Here is a 20582-nt window from a genome sequence, read left to right on the forward strand (position 1 = left end):
ATTGAAATGTAGAAATTTTAAAATTAATTGAAGAAAAATCTAGATTAATATTACTATACTTATCCTAAAGTATCTAGATGAATGCACAGAGATGAGGATGTAGAATTTAGTGAATATTTTGTCATTAAAGGATTAGAGGATTACCGTAGAAAGAAAGGAACTGAGAAGTGCTATAAACTAATCAATTCCTTATGGCGGGATGTTGATGTATTAAAACTATTTTTGCGTACATATTACTCATTCATAATCAATATTCTTATGGAAATTAAAATATAAAACAGCAGAAGGTTAAAGTATTTGTTTTAATTTATACGTACGTACCCTATTATACCAAGAGCGTTGTTCTGTATTTGTATTTCAGAATAGGCATAATATAGCTGTAAAAGCTAACTCTTTATTTGTTTACTTAAGAACTCAAGCCGAGTGGAAGTATATATAATATTATTCATATACGTAAAGCTTTTCGTGCTTAAAGCTATGTATATATGCGCATACACATACACAAATACGCTCCCTATGGAACTGAAATTGGCTTGAAAGTTTCTGGTAACTTAAAGCTTTATTTATTCATTTATATTTATACCGTGGTAAAACTTTACTAAAGGTTTTTGAAGTGTTTTTAGTAGTTATAATATATTAGTAGCCGAATTACGTATGCAGTGTTTCATTTTTTACGAAACACTTTTAACCAAAGCAGTATTTATAATGTAGACCTGCTTTCTAGTTTAAACAGCTTTATGATTTTTAATAATTAAAGTTGTAATTGAGTTTTGTAACATTTAAATTTTCTTTTAATTGAATACAAAATGTATATTTCGAAAATTCATTGTACATGTAATTTGCAATGAATGACTACGTTGATAGATTTTAATTAAATATACAGCGTGTCTTATTCGACCAAGATTCGCGTAACTGCATATACACTGTCAAGTTATGAATAAATGGATTCAGCTATCTACAAGTACTGATTATATAAAAATGGCACTGAATAACCGGAAGACTTCGAGTTGTTATATAACTAACTTCCTCTTTCATTAGATAAATAAAACATTTTGTTAAAAATAATATTTTTTCAGACGGAACAAATTCTATTTAATTTCTAATAATAATAAATTAGTGCTTCAATAAAAAAATCTGATACGGACATCACATGACTTCCTTTTACGCCTATTAAATTAATATTTTTTTTTTTTTAAATGAAAAGTACATAACATTTTATTTCATTTATAACTTATATTTTTTAATTTTTTTTTAATTGTTATTATTGAATTAGTATTTATTGTAAAAATGTTTTTACAATCAGAGGTTAATTTCTAATAAATCATATATATAATTAAAAAAACAGTTAAGAAATAAAACGGAGATGATCTAACATATTCAGGAAAAAATGAGTTTCCCGTTGGGGTTTTTCAGCAAAACAGAAGGGGCCAGTAACTCTTGTTGAATAGCGCACATTCATTTTTTCACTTTCACGCTGATGTTCAATAACGGCGTGTAAAGATTCAGTTTTCAATATACGAACATTATACCGATGTACTCGTCCAGAAACATGAAATTTTGCTTCATCATTGAAAATAAAATTGTTTTAAAAATCATCATCCTGCTCTTACCTATCCAGAAAGTCTACAGCTAAGTTTCGCTTTGTCTGAATTCTAAAATCTGAATTTTGTACGCAGTGAAACGTAACCGTCTTTTTAAGAGATTGTTAACAGTTGTTTTAGGAATACCCAACTATCTAGAATATTTTCGCATGGCTTTTTTCAGGCTACGAAAGAACCTTGTTCGCATTGCTTCAATCGATTCATCAGACACTGATGACTATCCTCGACGTGTTTGCTTCAGTAGACTACCTGTTTCTTTGAGTTGTTTGTCCCATCGTCGAATGTTATTTTCATGCGGGGGGTCTTCATTGTATATACGATGGTACTCACACGTAACACGTGTAATCGATTCAAGCATAGCAAACCAAAACACACATAGAACCTTACTCTGCACCGCAAACATGATGACTAATGCGCACGTGCTGCTTGCTTGTACTGGAAACAACGCGCATGCGCTAGCTTTCCCACACAAAAACTTTGAGTGTTTCTCTTTCACTTAACGTACAGTTCATCTCTGTACATGCTCTTTTCCTAAGCTATAACCATTTAAAATCCCAATATTATTTTACAGATACACTGTTTGTGTATTAACATGTACACAGTAAAACCTGCAGAGAAGTATAAATTTCCAGCAAACATTTATCAATCACGCTTTACATCATAAATTCAATTAATGTATTAATGATGTTGAGGTTATTTAATTAATTAAAAAAATGGCTAATTGAGTTAAATAGTAAGCAGTTAGTTAATGTAAATAATAAACAAATTAAATTAATTAAAAATATCGTATTATATCACATTATTATGGATTTTCCCTTATATTACGAGTCCATTTCTTCCACTAATAACGTTTCGGCTGATGGAACTTCATCTTCAGTTTCACCACTAATTACTAATTTAAACATTTAGGTAGACAATTGCTCGGTCAACCTTAAAATCTATGGGACATCTTTTACAAAATTAGAGACTTTTCATATAGTAGATTTTACATTAATATAGATTGAGTAAGTTGTTTTTTTATTTGTAACTTTGATCTTACAGTTTGTTTTCTTAAAATACTATTTATATTAAGAAACATTTTTCGCTCATTTTGTGGATATTCAATAATTTTTTGTTAATTTAAATTGGTTTTTTTAAAATAAATTTTCTAGTTAATTGCGTTAAATAAACATTTATAAAAAACATAGTTCTTTTCTCCGGTATTAAAAAAAAAATAATATTTGTAATATATTTATGGTTACATAGTTTGATAAACTAATCAGCCATTCTATTTTGAGGGTTAAATAAACGTTTGGTTGGATATTATAGGAACTATAAGCTTATTTCTTCTTAGAATCGATAAAAATTAGTTGTTTTTATAAGGATTTGAATCTTAGACAGTGGATTCCGATGTACTTTGGTGGTTCGGATTCATTTTAACGACATGTCTCAGGAATAGTCGGCCTGAGTCTGCACTAAACTAATCTCATTTACATGTCAGATATATCATCTTACGTGAGGGGTTACTTATTGTTCAGCAGTTGAAGAAATTGCATACACAGTAGGAAAAATAAAATAAAAAATTATATTTTTCTTTTATTTCTATCAATAAAACTAGATTTATTAATGTGATAGTAAATTTCAATTATTTGTGGTTGAAAATTAAAGATTGGCTACCATTTTGGTTGGATTTTTCTTTAAAAATATGAAAGGTAATAGACAGTTTTAATCTATAAAGTATTCAGGAAACCTGATAAGTAGCTTTTAAAAGACAGAAATGGAGATTTCACAAGCTGGGAAACTTAGTTTATTTTTATTTATCAAATTTTTTTTTAAATACAAAAAAATTGGGAAATGTTTAAAAAAAAGGTAAAGTAACAAAATTTTTTGATGGACTACTGTGATTAGTGCAAAGGTAAGATAAATTATAAACTAGTATGATTCCTATTCTATGAGTTCCACGACTATAATTCACTTTTGAAATAAATTTAGCCAAGTTTCAAAACTACATTCTAAAAAATTTGTTTCTATGAGAGCGTGAACGTAATTCAAGATATTTTATTACATTCTGTTTTTCACTTCATACTTAGTTAAGTTCATAACTTATTCAATTTTTTGGATGTGAGACTTAAGTTTTAGTTTTTTAGAAAATTTTTTTCGTTTTGAAAAAGTACAACGTATACTATTTATTCTGTTGTGTAGATTTTTAAATTACCTAAGTAAACGATTATTCGCCATTTTCTTCAAAACCGACATAAAATCTGTTAATAAAGTCATTGTAAGCGAGTCCCTACCTAAAACTTTGGTTATTTTTCCCTAGAATGGAAGTTTGTAGCGTATGAAAAATGCCATGCCTGACCGGGATTCGAATCCAGGACCTCTAAATGAAAGGCTGAGACGTTGCTACGGAGATCGGTATTTGTTTTAGTAGTTGTAAATCATCGCTGAGTGTACCTTTAAAAGGATATTTTTTAAAACAAATTTATTTTTTAATGGTTGTTTATTAAATTATGTTTTATATGTAAGGATCTAATATTGGAAATAATTTTAAATCTAATCCTGGAATCGATTTAGGACCATCATTTTATAAACCAGTTTTCCTAACATTTAGTTATACAGGCAATACGTATAAATTTTTTTTTTGAATTACTTAAAAACAAAGTGGGAAGACTAATCACGTAAAAAATGTTTTTTTTTTTTTTTTTAAGGTATCTCCTTAACAAGATATGGTTTGAATTCGGTTTTCATTTATATTTACTTATATAATATTTGATTACGATGGTGTTTTTAAATATATCATAGTTTAAATAGTATTTGAATTGATAAAAAAAAAATTATGTAATACATTTTATAATGAAATTTTTGTCCCTCACTCCCCTGTACAACATAACCGACGGTATGTATATACCGCTTTTATCGATTGAAGATTTGATGAGGCTATTAATATTAACTAAGTTCTGCGTGACCTTCTTCGCTTGCTGTCTTTGGCATTTAAATATCGTTGAAAAAGACTATAATATATAGCTTATTCCTAAATTACACCTCAAGTCATTCATTAAATTTTCTCATTTTTTATATAATTTTTCTCGATAAATCTTTACAGTTATAACCTTTTTTTTAAATTTATTTATTTTTAATTATGTACTGTTTATTTATGTTTAACCTGTACTTACTAATTACTGTATTTATATTGCCATTTTTTTGTATTTTATATCATGCGGCTTAATTTTCTGTGTATTATAATAGGGATTTGTAATTCACATTTGTTGTGGTATTTATTTAATTTTATTTTCTTCGATCAGAATATTCGAAGTTTTATTTTATTTAAAAATGATTAAACATGAATTTTTAAAAAAACATCGGACAGACTGGTTACTTATTAACCCACAGTTACTCTTAACACAGATAAAGCAGTATACATAAAGAATCAATTATATTAATTACCTTTTAGCAGTAGGAAGTAAATACAAAACGTTTTAGATTTTTACACAATAGATAAAGCTCAAGGTCTCAAAGTAATTAAAATGATTAGTAATTAGAAGTACACTAATTTTTATGTAAACAACTTAAACGAACTGGTCAGTTGTAAGACATTGTTTGATTATGTGGTTTTCTATCTTTTTAAAGAAGTGGGAGCAATTTAACTTTTGATACTGACTATTCAATATAGAAAAAATCAAACTAATGTATAAAAAATTCAATACAATGAAATTTGAATGATAAAAATACATCCAGTATTTTTCGAGATATTTAAGTATTTTAATTGTAATTAATAGCATTTTGGAGCAAGGTTTTTGTGTCCCACAAAGAGGTAATGATTAAAACAGATGATGTATTGTTAAACATCTATTCAAATTGAATAAAACAAATTTGTTTACATCAAAAATTAATTTAAAATTCAGGAAAAGATTTTTGAAAGTATATGTTTGGAGTGTCGCTTTATATGGAAGTGAAACTTGGACAATCGGAGTATCTGAGAAGAAACAATTAGAAGCTTTTGAAATGTGGTGCTATAGGAGAATGTTAAAAACCAGATGGGTGGATAAAGTGATAAATGAAGAGGTATTGCGGCAAATAGATGAAGAAAGAAGCATTTGGAAAAATATAGTTAAAAGAAGAGACAGACTTATAGGCCACATACTAAGGCATCCTGGAATAGTCGCTTTAATATTGGAAGGACAGGTAGAAGGAAAAAATTGTGTAGGCAGGCCACGTTTGGAATATGTAAAACAAATTGTTAGGGATGTAGGATGTAGAGGGTATACTGAAATGAAACGACTAGCACTAGATAGGGAATCTTTGAGAGCTGCATCAAACCAGTCAAATGACTGAAGAAAAAAAAAATTAATTTAGTCAAAATCATCACTAATTATCTTAACCTTTAATTATCATCTCTTCTTTTTACCAGCTATTTTTAATGAATAAAAAATGTGGTTTATCTGAAATTAATATTATTTTGTTTTTATTTTTAGATATACAACATTTTCATTACAAAATAGTAAAAATTATTAAAACAGATGATGCATTGTTAAACATCTATTCAAATTGAATAAAACAAATTATAATTAGTCAAAATCATCACTAATTATCTTAACTTTTAATTATCATCTCTTTTTAATCATTTTTACCAGCTATTTTGTAATGAATAAAAAATGTGGTTTATCTGAAATTGATGATATTATTTTGTTTTTATAAATCCTAGAAGGTTGAAATTTTCACAGAACATTTTTAAAACCTTCGTTAAAAGGTTTGTAAAGGTTCAATGGAATCGGTGGTGGAATGGGCAAGTGGTAATAAATCAAAAGCGTGTATACTTCTTAGTGGGATACATTGTGTATGTGTAGTGTGTATATATATATATATTATTTATTTATAAATCATAATCTCTTTCTTCCAGTACAAAATATTGAAAATCTGAATATACAGTAAGCAAATACTCGACTTTATGTGAGAAAGAAAATTAAAATTTTAAAAATCGATTCACGGATTCAAGAGTTACAAGCATTTAAAACTTTTAATAGAACCTAAGTATAAAAATGATCTCTTGAAGGTTTTAAATATTATTTAAATAAAAAATCTGTAAAAAAATTAATAAAAGTAGCCCAGTCGAAATGATAAACTAATTCTACGTGTCGATATGATGCAAAATTTCTTATAATTAAGACATTTATGTGTTTACTTTGTTATTAAAATTTAAGATTTTTATATTTAGTAAAACTTTTCTAAATCAATGATTTATGATGTATTTTCTATTTTTGTTTGTTTACAGGTAAGCATTTTGAATTAATATTTTTGGGGTATCGATCCAGGTAAGTTATAAATTAACATTTTATTTAACCTTTAACTTATTATATCTCAAATCTCTGACGTATTTATTTTATAATTTAACGCTGAAAATGTTAAAATACTTACATCAGATATTTAGTTACAATATTAATAATGAATACACGTAGCAAATATGCGGGTTGGGTTATGTCATTTTAATTAATGTTGGTTTTATAATAGAGTTTCTAAAACATCTGTAATCCGGATAGCCTACAATAATGAATGGCAGTTTAAGCCTGTTTTAATAGATAAGTTTTTACTCATCTGTAAATAACATAAAATTATTTATTTGAACAAATATTATTGAATATCTAATTAAACGGGTTGTTTTTATTTATTTTTTGTTAAATTTTTCATCTTGTGTTATTTTCTTAATTATTTTAACATTTAAAAACATTCTCTCATTTTTAACTGTATTTTGGTCAGACGTTCAGAATTTTTAAAGGTCTTGAATCAAATTGGTTGGATTTTATTTTCTACCTTTATCTGTCTCATCATTTTTATTGTTATAAATTCTGGTATACGAAGTGATAAAATGTTTTTTCCTTTTATATTCCTTCATAACGAGAAGTGTGGTCTGAATTTAAGAACCGTATAAGTTCAACAGTAAAAATTCATAAAATTTTGTCTCATAAGTTGTTTTTAAAGATGGAGTTTTTCTGAATTTATTCGTAACAGTAATAAAGAAAAAAAGTTGCTGATTTTCTTTTTAATTGATTACCTTTTCAGACAGATATTGAGCTTATGTAAGAGTTGCATCCAACATAATAATTACCGTTCCTTAGAAATATTCTAGATTTTTTTTAGTATTCTGTCAAAGTTTCAGCTTTATTCAAATATTTCATGAGTTAACATTAAAAAAAATCTGTCACCGAAACACTTAGAACAAACAATGTTTTCCTCAATAAAGGATATAAAAAAAATCTTGAAGAAATTTTATTGTACTTACAAGATTTCCTTACAAGTAAATGGATGAAAAAATAAATAAACTATAAGGGAAAGCCGTTTTTTGGCATGCTAGCTTGGGAATCTATCCACTAATAAAAATCAAATTTGAACGGTTCATTTGTGATTTTAAGATATTACAATATTAATTATGTAATTATATTAATTTCTTACACTATGCATAAATAATACAGTGTTTGATCTGTATTTTAACGTGGGTGGATTCTTTAGAAACCTCCAACATCTAAAAAATTGTTTCAGCATATATAAATTTTTTTAATGTATTTCATACGACGGAAAAATCACTTCATAATATTTGAATTTTTTTTTCTGTTAACCAAAAGTATGAACTCTTCTGCTGTTCTACAACTGAAAACGTTAAATTTTTCGAATTTTTTTTTTTAATTCTGTTCATTCTAAACCGTTGGAATTAGAAGGTTAAACTTTTTTTGCATATTGCATAGATATGCTAGAATATAATTTTAAGGATTTGATAATGGAATAATCGGGTGGAGTTGGAAAATGGAAAACTTTCAAGTTATATAAAATATCTTAGTGTGTAAGTTAGTTAAAAAACGAACAAGCTTTAAAACAGACCATAGGCTCACACTGAAGAACTATATGTTCTGAATTCAGGATTTGGTTTTAAGGCGGATATGTATAATATAATTTTAGACATTCTCTCTTTCTCTCTCTCTCACGCGCGCGCACGCAATACATAACCAACTTACCATAACCTATCATATCCACACATAACTTACCATAACTTATCATATCTACATATCCACAGCTCTTCATATCTTGAATGATATTATAGGTAAGTAAAGAAATTATAAGTTTCTTTAGCTTCGAATTTCATTCTTTCGTCTTTACTCGATATGTATAATACAACATATTATATATACTTTTACCACTGAAATATTTAGTTTTTTATAACGTAACTTTTTTCCCAAATGTTTAAAAAAAATAAATCTGAAACATTTTTATGCTTTTCTCACAAAGGTTTTGCACCCTATTTGTATATTTACAAAAATTAATTTTCAGAAAATTAATAAAAAAGTAAATAAAACAAGAAAATGCTTATTTTTTAGATATGGTAGAATTGGACCATAAAAGTAGATGATTTAGACATAGTGATATTAGACTCTGAAAGCACAAGTATTTTTCTCGTTGGATAAACTTGCTTCCTTTTATCGAGCCATCGTGGATCGTATAATTCCACCCTATCTGTCATACAGCTTGTTCTTATCTCTTGTCTAAAAGGATGAGAAAGATATCTGTTTTCGAAACATCTTTGAATGTAGGAGATTTAAGATAGAAATACAGTAGAAATGTGTTTTTTCTTCCTTTCTAAGCTTTGGAAAAGAGTAAATATTTTGTTTCTTTTTTATTTAAGATTGTATATTTATTATTTGATTTCAGTTGTTTATTTATTTAGTAGTTATTAAGAGATTAGTATATTAGTAAACCTGAAATAACATTGTAAAATAGTTCTACTTACTTAGTGTTAAGTTTAAAAAAATATATATTTAAAATTTTATTCTTGAAGAATCATAGGTTCGAATACGGCGCAAGTCTTGAAACTTTCCTTTTGAACTGATAGCTTCCTTCCAGTTTAGTTAGTTGGTACAAGTAATCTTGTAATCTACTAATCTTTGTTGGCCGAACCGTTAAAGACGTGACGCAGGACGAAAAACGTAGTACTTACTATTAACTTAACTATTCAATTTATCTCTTTTTTACATTAAATTGATTAGGATAGTTTTTGATTTCTGGAATCACATTTAATTTTGCGCGGTTAGGTTCGATGAATTTGTAATCTTTTTGAATTTCTAATTTCTGAGATTAGCATCAAATTAAAAATCATCTAACAATAAATAGTGTTAAAATTAAGATTTTATTTAAAATGTATTGTTTAATGTGGATACGCTCATAAAAAAACTGGCTTGTGAAAAAGCCTCACGTAAGAAATTCAAAGGCAAAAAATACGGGTATTGATAACAAAATTAGAAAAAAAATCTTGTTAACCATTAAGGCAAATGAATATAAAATCCATATAAACGACATAAAACTATCAAATAAGATTGTCGAACAACGGTCTTTTGGTCTTTTAACCTGTAAAAGTGATGGAACCTTCAAGGCACTTTAGGTCTGCTTACACATTCCCAAAAATAGTAGTCCGGTTCGTTTCTTGCATCTCTGATTAGTGCCTGTAATCTTTCACAGCTTATTATACATGGTGTGTGACGAAGTTCTCCCGGGGCTTTCATAACATATTCTACTCGTGAATATAATGGAAAAAGTTCACATAAACATATTTGCTAAAATGCTTTGTTTTCGAATTACGGCAAGCAGCTTATATTGAGTTTTTTATTTTTCTATCGAGCCATTTAAAATGCATTTATTTGTATTAAATAATTTAATTTAATCTTACAAGAACTTATGATATAAGAAAATGATTATTAAAAAAAAAAACTTTGCAAGAAAAGATTTTTCTTCCTAAAATACATTCTCTAGATAATTTATTTTTTTCAATATTTGGAAACCAATGAAAACTAAACTGTAGGCATCAGCCTGATGCCTCCACGTTACAAAAATGCCTTTATAACATGAACTGAAAAAAAAAAACAGACCTTTCTCAGAGAATACTTGGCCAACCGGTGAGAAAATCTTAGAGGGATTTACTTAGTTAGTAAATTAGCTTGTCAGCCCAGACTGCCTAGGGATATTTACGCCAAATTTATAAATTATTCACGAGGAAATATTGCTCTCAAAACTTACTACTAGCAGTTATTATAATATTACGCTAGTTCGATAAACGTTACATGAATCTGTTTTAATACAAATTACATTATAAAGAGCTAGATGGAGTGACTAAATTTTAATTTAACGTAAATTAAATCTGGGAAATGTTAATTTTATTTCTTAAATTTTACGATAATTTTTCTCCGAAGTAAAGACCGTTTCATTACAAAAAAAATTATTTTGAAAACTTTATAAATATTTTTTGTTCCTCTTGAACTACACACCTTATACATTCTCTATATAATTCTCATACTTCTCTATATAATCGTCACATGAATTAAGATATTTATCGTAGCGATACTCCAGCTTCAATATATCCTCGACGTATACTTCTGCCGCCAGTCCATTTAGTCACTGGTTAACAGTATTTTTAAGTTCATCGTCATCCGCAAATTGCCTTCCACTTAAATATTCTTTCAATTTCCCAAACAAATGGTAATCAGAAGGATTATTTCATAATCCATAATTCGGAATTATTTTTACCTTTATTAAACAATTTCCGATAAAAATAATTTTTTAAATTTTAGTACGCTTGTAAAAAAAAAAGATTTGAATTCCGTTTAGTCAGTAGGATTTAAATGTAAGTCATGCTAAATAGGATAGATTTATATTTTATTTGTGCAGACTGGTACATGTTACAGTAAAGTAGGTGTAATGGTAACACAATTTTTGTTTCTGTTTTGCTACTTCCAAAATACTGAAAAACATTGACGGGACTAGAAACTACGTATGTCTCGGTCATGGGTTGGCCTCCTTTTCGAATAGAATAAATTTGTTAATTTTATAATTCATCTAAATTATGGGATATGTAAAAATATTGGTATGTTCAATACAAACCTAATAAAAGTTGGAGCGGCAAAAATATATTTTTGTTTTTGTATTGTGTAAGACATCTCCAACATGTGAGTTTACCTTTAGCCCATTGTAAAGAATTCAAGTTGTATTTTTTAAAAGGAAATATTTTTACAACTGAAAATGAAATTTTTGTATTTTTTCTTATTTTCTTATTTAAAAAAAAATGCAATAGCATATTGATATTTAAATCTGTTACGTATATAAATAATCTGAAGGTTTCATTCATCCGTTATGAAATAGTGGAGAATATGTTGCATTTACGTATTTTTCAAATAAGGAATCCTTCATACTTTAGTTCTCGTTATAACTTCGATTTTTATGGTATTGGAATGTATCGTTCTATATTATATTTGTTTGAATATTATTTTTATGAATTCAAATCTATATCAAAAACTAGTTTTATTTATGATGTTTGTGTTAGTAAATTTGAGACACTGGTATAATCGTCGCTTTCGTTGTATTTTGGTAATAATCAATTTCCTTTTATCTGGTATAAATTATAAATTTTGTTGGTGTTCTGTTACACGTCTTACTATACTAATGTTTGTGATATGCTTTATTTAATGAATTGTGTAATTTTTTTTTTCGAGTGCATTACAACATTGTGATGCATAGCCGATTTTTTTTTTTTACAAAATTTTAATATCGTTTATTGGAGTTTAAAATAAATAAAAAAATCTTTCATCAGCTTATGCCCAAGAATCATGTGCACCAAATTAATTTCTGCGGATAAAATATTATTGTAAAAAACTTATTCCACATCATTTTAATGATGTATAGAAACTATTTTTTGGACAGAATTATCTGAAATATTAAACAAATTAAGAATGATACGCTGAAATTGAAGAATTATTTAAGAACTATATAAAAAATAAAAATCCGTGATGAAAAATGGAAATAAGCAAAAAGGGGCAAAAATAGAACAAGGCAAGGATATAATCTGTCTTTCTTGTTTAACATGTAGGAAACCCTCATAAGTGCTACAGAGGAAACAATCTTAAGATTATAAAGGGATGAGATAAATATTATTCGTTGATAAAAATGTGTAGGACCTAAGAGATAGATTGGAAAAATGGAGGGAATAGTTCGTAAGAAATATAAATTAAAGGTAATCAAAAGGAAAACTAAAATTACAATATACACTAAGCATGGAGTTGCAAACTCACATACTAAATATGAAAATGATTGAAAAATTACAGGAATTTACTTATTTAAGGAACTGAAATTATCAATGGTGGCTGAAGCAAAAAAAAATACGTAATTTGTAAGATAAATCAGGGATAACAAGCATTTTATTTGTGGAAGAATTTGTTAAGAATAATGAAATTTCACTGCAGAGTTGGAAGAGATTTCTAAACGCTTATTATGACACTTATTATAAGAGTATATATACACAAGTATATATATATATATATATATATAAGCCAAACCTGGATAGCAGAGAGAAAGAATAAAAAATGAAGATTTGAAACATTAAAGGATATTCAAATATATTTCGAAAAAATGTTTCGTTGGAAATAGTCACAAATTCTCTAATTCTATAAACGTTTAATCTTTTTCCCCTTATTGTATTTTATTAAAATATATATACCTAGTATGTAAATAAATCACAAAAAACTGTTCCCGCCAGATGGAGGAAGAAACCGTCTGAAATTACAAAAAAGCTTTTGCGTGAATATAATTAACAGTTCTGTTTGGTTTAATTTTCATAGTTTAAAAAACCCCCATTCAACATTCAAAATAGGAGAAAAACTTACAAGGAAGATTGTTTCAAATTTTATTTATGACTAGAATTTTTTTATAAATTGCATCCTGAGAATGTAAATTAAAAATTATTTTCACTAAAACTGGAGAGGGTTAATATTTATTTTATTGTTAAAAAAAAACATTTTCTTCCACAAATTAATTTTTTAATCGTATAAAATTTGCTTATAATAAGTACCTTAAGGTTATTAAGTTTTAATTAAGGAGATTTGTTTAAAAAAAAATTTCTCGCTTTTGTATATTTCGTTAAAAAAAACACAACTAATAATAACAAGGTAACTTTTTTTTTTTTGAAACCATGTTGGCGTGAAAATTATACAAATATACATACAGAATTTTATATGTATAGGTATTCCAAAATAGTTCAGAGAAATTCTTTATTCTCGAGATTTTCTTTGGACAAACTGTAAAAAATTATGGTATTTTATGGAAACCATTTTTTATGGTTTCCAGAACTTAACTAATAATATCATTTAGAAAAGTTACGTAAAAACTAAAAAATAAAATAGTAAAATTTGGATTTTTTGTTTGATTATTGAAAAGATTCTAAATAGAATCGTAAAAATCAAATAGCGTGATTGTTTCTAGGTTTGGGGTAAAATAGATTTCTTAAATTGACAATTAAATAATACTTTGCAGCAAATTTTGTTCTGAGAATTTTGATGTAAATAAAGACAATAAGAAACAAATACTAAAATAGACTTCAATTAAAAAGCAGAAAAGATCAAACTAATACAGAAGGGTCAGAATTAAGTAATACAGATGTTGTATCTCGTACAGTGTAGCTGATTATTTTTAAATATTTTAAATTGAATTTTATTACTTTGATTTAGCTGGCATCACTGACTAAATGAATTGAAATTTAATTTCTAATTGTGTTTGTTTATAAATACTATTTTCTATTTCAACTGTGACAATGCCTCACTTATTCACTCGTACCGAATATATAAAAATATGTTGGTGTGTGTGCATTTTACACTAGAATTGCCAAAATTTGAATTGCGTAATATCCCAACATAGTATGAGTGACATAGAAATGTTAGACGCTGAGTTCTGATAGGATTTTTAACAATCTTTGGGTACTTTTGCCAAACACGAACGGATTTCTAGCACTAATATTTCATTTCGACATGGATTTGGAAAATGAAACTGAAATTGAAAATGTTAGTGAAAAATATCTAGGTGACTTAATATTCTAAAATTTCGTGTGAGATAAAGATTACATTCATGGATTGCATCCGTTTCGTGTGCAGAAAGTGCATAACTTTCTACCAGAAGATTATTCTGCGCTACTGCAGTTTTGTGAACGGATTATTCACAATAATCCGTTCACAATAACAGATGAAACTATTTTTATAATAATGGTATCAATAACATCCGAAATTTTAAATCCGTAGTGAGTTTGAGAATGGAATATTTTTCGGTAGACAAAAAATTAAGAGAAATGTTTACAACATGAAAGAGCAATTAGCTGGATATCTATCATCATTTAAAATCATATGTTCATTGAAGATTTGTATCCAGCGTTGCATAAAAATTCTTCACTTTTTATGCAATTTTTATGCAACGCTGGATACAAATCTTCAATGAACATATGATTTTAAATGATGATAGATATCCAGCTAATTGCTCTTTCATGTTGTAAACATTTCTCTTAATTTTTTGTCTACCGAAAAATATTCCATTCTCAAAACAAGTAGATCTTTATTCTCAACAAGGCAGAGTCGCTCCACATCATTCTGCCTTTTATGTAATCAGAAATTTTAAATGAAAATTTTGCTGGAAAATGTTGTGGAGAACCTGTTAAATGGTCACAAGTGTTCAAGACCTCACTCCATGATTTTTGCTTATGGAGTTCGATGAAAAGTGAGATTTATGAACTAAGAACTGACTCGCTCGAATTTTAAATACCTTGAACATATTTCCAGACTGGACTTTTGCCTTGATTATATTTCCAGACTAGCAACGCAAGATCTTCAGAATCTAATTTAAAAAGGACATCGATTTTAATGATGAAATGTTTTGTATCAACAATTAGAATCTAATAAGTTTAGATTTTATGTTTCAACAGTATATCTTCAAGGTAAACAATTAAATTTTTATTTCCTTGAAGGTTGATAATTTTGATTTTCTCTTTTATATTTAGAATCGTAAAAATTCTGCCTCGTTTTGCTTTCAAATAAAGACGAATTTCTCAAATAATTGATTTTTTTTACATCAATTTTCTCACAATTAAATTTTGTAAAAAATATTTTACAAAAGTTTTTTTTTTAATTGGTAGTATAACAGTTATTTTACTCCAAATCTAAAAAATATTATTTTTTGTGTTTTACACGACTTTTTAAGAAAATTACTTTAAACATAGTTCTGGAAACCATTTTTTATGCTCTCCAGAATTAATTTTTATTTAATGGTTTTCAGTAATTTTTTATCGTAATTAGTGTCCAAAAGGTTTTGCATTTAATTCTATTATCTATGAAGCAAAGAAGAGGGTGAAATCTTTTGGCAGCTATATCTCGAAAACAAACCATATTATTTATTTATCAAAGGATTTCCTTGAATTACCGCTTTACCCTTCTAGTCGCTCCGCCTCTTTACAGGATGACAGCGAACGCCCATCAATCTTAATCGTATCCATCTATTTTAGATAATTGTAATTATCTTAAATACATGAATTGTGGGTAGTGAGGACAGAACCAGTCTAAACTTGTTATTCCCTGTGCCATTGCTAGAAGAATCCAGTACAAAATTTTATATGGTAATTATAACAATTCAGAAGAATATTTTTTTTTTCACAAAGATTTTGACCTGCCCATCCATTTTCCAACTTTTCTCGGATTTTTTTTAAAAAAAGGTACAAATATGTTCGTAGAAAATTAGCCAAAAACAATATTTTTTGGTGTGTAAAACAAATTTGCGAATATTTTTTATAGAGAAATGAGTTTTAAGATACCAACATCTTAGGAGGATGTTTGTATCTTAACGATAGGAAGCTGGTATACAAGCTTGGTTCCGGTCCACGTGTGGGGTGCCCCAGGGCTCCGTTTTGAGTCCTCACTTATGGAATATCGTGTACGATGAAGTTTTCCGGTAGCGATACCCGCGGGGTGTTACCCCTGTCGCCTACGCTGATGATTTAGTCCTGGTAGTCGTGGCAAAGACCGAAGAGGAGGTGACACGTGCCGCGAATGCCGCTATCACGATGTTCGCTGAGTGGATGGGCGGGGTAACACTCCATCTGTCCTGCGATAAATCTCTGTTTACCCCAATGGCGGGAAGGCGGCGACTGGTGCCTTTCCCGATTTTGATGGAGGGTGCGATGGTCCAATGACGAGAGGCCACCAAGTATCTTGGAGTGTGGTTCGACCGCAGGCGGTGAGTGAGAAAGCTGGGTAGACTGTTAAGAACTTGGTTAAGTTACTATCGAACGTTGGAGACCCCCGTACGTCGAAGAGGAGGCTGTACGCGCATCTGACGAAATCAATTCTTTATGGCGCCCCAATGTGGAAGAGAGCCATGGCGTAACAGAAGACTGTTGGAGGGAGTACAGCGCCGTATGGTTCTTAAAGTGGCGTCGGCATATGCCTCTGTCTCGACTGAGGCGGTGCTGGTGGTGACTGGGATGCCGCCACTTCAGCAACTGGTGCATCCACGAAAGGGAGGTGGACCTCCCACCTGATCGCGCAGATTGAGCTGTGGGCCGAGAAGAAGTTTGGCGAACTGGGATTCTGGCTGACAAAATTCCTGACCGGACATGGGGTCTTTCGCTCATACCTGTGTAGACAAAGAAGAGCTGAAGACCCCTTCTGCCCTTATTGTCGGGAGTTAGACACGCCGGAACTCGTGATATTCCAGTGCCCGCGGTGGGACGAGGAACGCCGCGACTGTACTGCCGTAACTGGGCATCTCGAGGTGGGGACCATCGTTGGAACGATGTTACGCAGTTCAGTGGACTTCGACACTGTGACGGGGTTTGTATCGGGAATACTGCAACTGAAATATCGGGAAGCGACGGCCTGAGGGACAGCGGAGTTGCCGTTCGTCCATGCGTGCACGGATGGACGGTGGCGATGAAGTGCGGAGACTCTCGAGCTCTTGACCTTAAAGGCTCAGTTCCAGCGGGGCCGTCCCTCCCGGAGTTTCCTCGTTAGGGGCGAAGCACAAAGGACCGAGTCCCGGTTGCTCGGTGATGGTGGCCGGGAACGGCAGAGCCGGGCCTGGCATTTCCTTCTGGCGACTAGAGGCAAAGGCACCTCCCGGAACCGTGTTCATGCTTAATTGGGGGTGTGGTTCCGGGTGGCAGGGGAAGTACCTATATATAATTTGAAATCATAGGATAAAATTTATAATCAGTGGGTCATATCTGCTTTTACTATTCCGGCTATACGTAAAGAAAAATATGTCGACGTTTTGTATATCTTAAGGAGTCATGATCGAAAAAACACAAATATTTTACGGTTGCATTTGTTGTATGTATGTAATGTCTCACTACTTTTCGATAAATATCTTCAAATTGTGGACGAACCGATTTTGTTAAAACTTAGATAGTATCTGGATGTCGAATAATTGCCGCCTTGGTTTAGTAACTTGGTTAGGTTTAATTATTCTAAATCTTTTGTTTTGCTGATTCAGAGTCTTTATTATTTTATATTGTAAATTAATTTTATTATAATATTTGAACTTGTAATAACATTATATGCACAAATTTTATTTTATTATATTTGAAATTCAACTTATATTATAACTCAACACATGTTGAGTTATTGACGGCTGGCATAAGTCTGACGAACTACAGCATAAAACTGTAGTTAAAAATTAATTTAAAAAGGAGTAACAAAATAAGTGAAAATTTATAACGGGTAACAAAAAAAGTGAGAGATTTAAAGAGTAAGAACAAAAGGGAGTTATTTAAAGAGTAGCAAAAAAATGAGCAAAAAAAGAAGTAAAAGTGGGAAACCATAATTTAAAAATGAAATACCTCATTTAAATAACCCTGAATCTTAGCAGTATCTACACCCTAAATAAATGAAGCAATTATCTTGTTAAAATTTTGTACAAATTTTCCTCCAAGGGGAGGAATTGCAATTCCTCCCCTTGCAAAAAATTTTGCAATTTTTCATTTTGCATAGTTTTTTTTTTCATTTTGCAATTTTTCATAGTTAGATAGTTTATTTTTTTCTTAGCAAAAAATATAGCGCTTATGCTACACAAACTTACAGCAAAAAAGAAACTGGGAAATCCGAAAATTGAAAATAAATAATTTGTCAGACGAAAGTAACAACGCGTTTCAAATAATCACAAAAGAACATTTTTAGTAAAATTGTCTATCATATATATTTACGAGTTTTATGGTCAAATTTTATCTTCAGTAAGTTCAAAAATTTTATTTTTAGAATAAAAATTGTAATATTTTTTAAAAAATCTATTTTTAAACTAGTTTTCGAAATAGTGTTTCAACTTCTCAGTGCTGGTAGTTTAATAATTCCATTGCCAGATTTTTCCTTTTTATTTGGTTTTCTTATTACGCAATTGTACAATTTTAAGCTTTATTTTATATATGTATTGTTTATGCAGTAGTTAATTTTGTTTTATCCCCATGAACGTCTTGCTTTACATTGTTCTTCTATTTTTATAGTTGTTACGATTGCAAGACAAGTAAGTTACAAATGACACTAAACAGAGTTACTATCTGTAACCCACCGGGTTGGTCTAATGGTGAACTCTTCATTACAAATCAGCTGATTTCGAAGTCGAAAGTTCTAAGGTTCAGATCCTAGTAAAGGCTTTCATACGGATTTTAATCCTAGATCGTGGATACCGGTGTTCTTTGGTGGTTGGGTTTCAATTAACCACACATCTCGACCTCAGACTGTACAAGTGTACAGTCTGAGGTCTTCGTTTACTTTCATACATATCATCCTTTGAAGTAATACTTTACGATGGTTCCAGAGGCTATACAGAGTTACTTTCTGTGGGATTATCGATGTATCGATATTAAATTATATAGCCAATTTCCGTAGTTGTTAAAATAAGTGTCATCTCATCTATAGGACTGAATATCACTTAACGCCTGGTGGGATTTTCGTACTTACGTCCAATAGAACAGTATTTACCTTGGTGAAGACAGAGAAACCGCTTCATTCCTTGTTTTCCCTGGTAAACTTGGTATCGGATGGTTGGTACTCTTATTTATTGTTACTTTTATTTTTGGAAGTGACTGGTTACAGGTTGTTAAATATACATATATATATATGTATATTTAAATACATATATACATAATAATACATTGAAATGTTGGTTTTATTTTTGTTGTAGTTATTAAATTATTTTTATTAACGTAATTGTGCCTCCTTCCGTAAATAAATCGCAAGTAAATTATATTTAGTTATATCTTTATTTGCATTTGTTTAGTTACGATTTGTAAAACGTATTTTATTTACATCATATTTCATTTTATCAGTGTGTAGTATAAAATGTGTGGCCTTAGCAGATTAATTTTATTGTCTGATTATTAACAATGAATTCTCTCATTAAATTGTAGCCGGATGAATTTAATTGACGTGTTTACTTGTAGATTAATATACATGTTTATTAATTTACACCCTTGATTATTAGATTGATATTTTAATTTTTATTTTTTATATAATCTTTTCAGAAATAATTCGAAATTTGTGCTTAAAAAAAATAAAAAAATACCGCTCGTTATAAATTAATTATAATATAGTTAGGAAATTTTAATTTTTATAAAATTAATATTCAAACTATTAGGATATTATTATTTCCTATTAGGATTGCAAAATTTTTCGTTTATATACTTTGAAGAATGCTGAATACATTACAATTAAAAATTATATAAATATGTATTTATAATTTAATATTCTGATGTATCTACCGCTATGTTCGAACTAGATAATACTGTCAGAAATTATCTAGTTACATTTTTTGCTCTTCTTCCTACCTTTTTCTATTTAAATTTTATTTTTAGTATAATTTACTAAAAATTGACCATGTTAGGGAGTTCTGATACTGACGGATTTTTAAAAATTATCGTTTTGCTTATAAAAAAGTTTATATTTTACCTGGGTATTCAGAATACCAGTAGTTTTGGATAATTATATCGTACGAATTTTTTTCACCACTTTTTGAGACAATAATTTATGTTACTTTCAAACCGTAGTTACTGCGATTATATTTAATCGTTAAAATGGAGAATTCATAAAAATTTAAATATATTTTGTTAATGGTAGCAGATGGTAGGATTGAGCGTGAGTTATGTAAAATTTATTGTAAAAAAATTCATTGAATTAA

The 20582-nt window shown here is 29.1% G+C and overlaps 1 protein-coding gene across 3 annotated transcripts in view; it reads left to right on the plus strand.

Moving 5' to 3' along the window:
• Positions 1-20582, plus strand: part of Dys (Dystrophin) — a 1915508-nt gene that overhangs the window by 347207 nt on the left and 1547719 nt on the right. The window lies entirely within an intron of this gene.

This window comes from Lycorma delicatula, chromosome 7 (assembly GCF_047948215.1).
Source record: "Lycorma delicatula isolate Av1 chromosome 7, ASM4794821v1, whole genome shotgun sequence".
NCBI classification, from domain to species: Eukaryota; Metazoa; Arthropoda; class Insecta; order Hemiptera; family Fulgoridae; genus Lycorma; species Lycorma delicatula.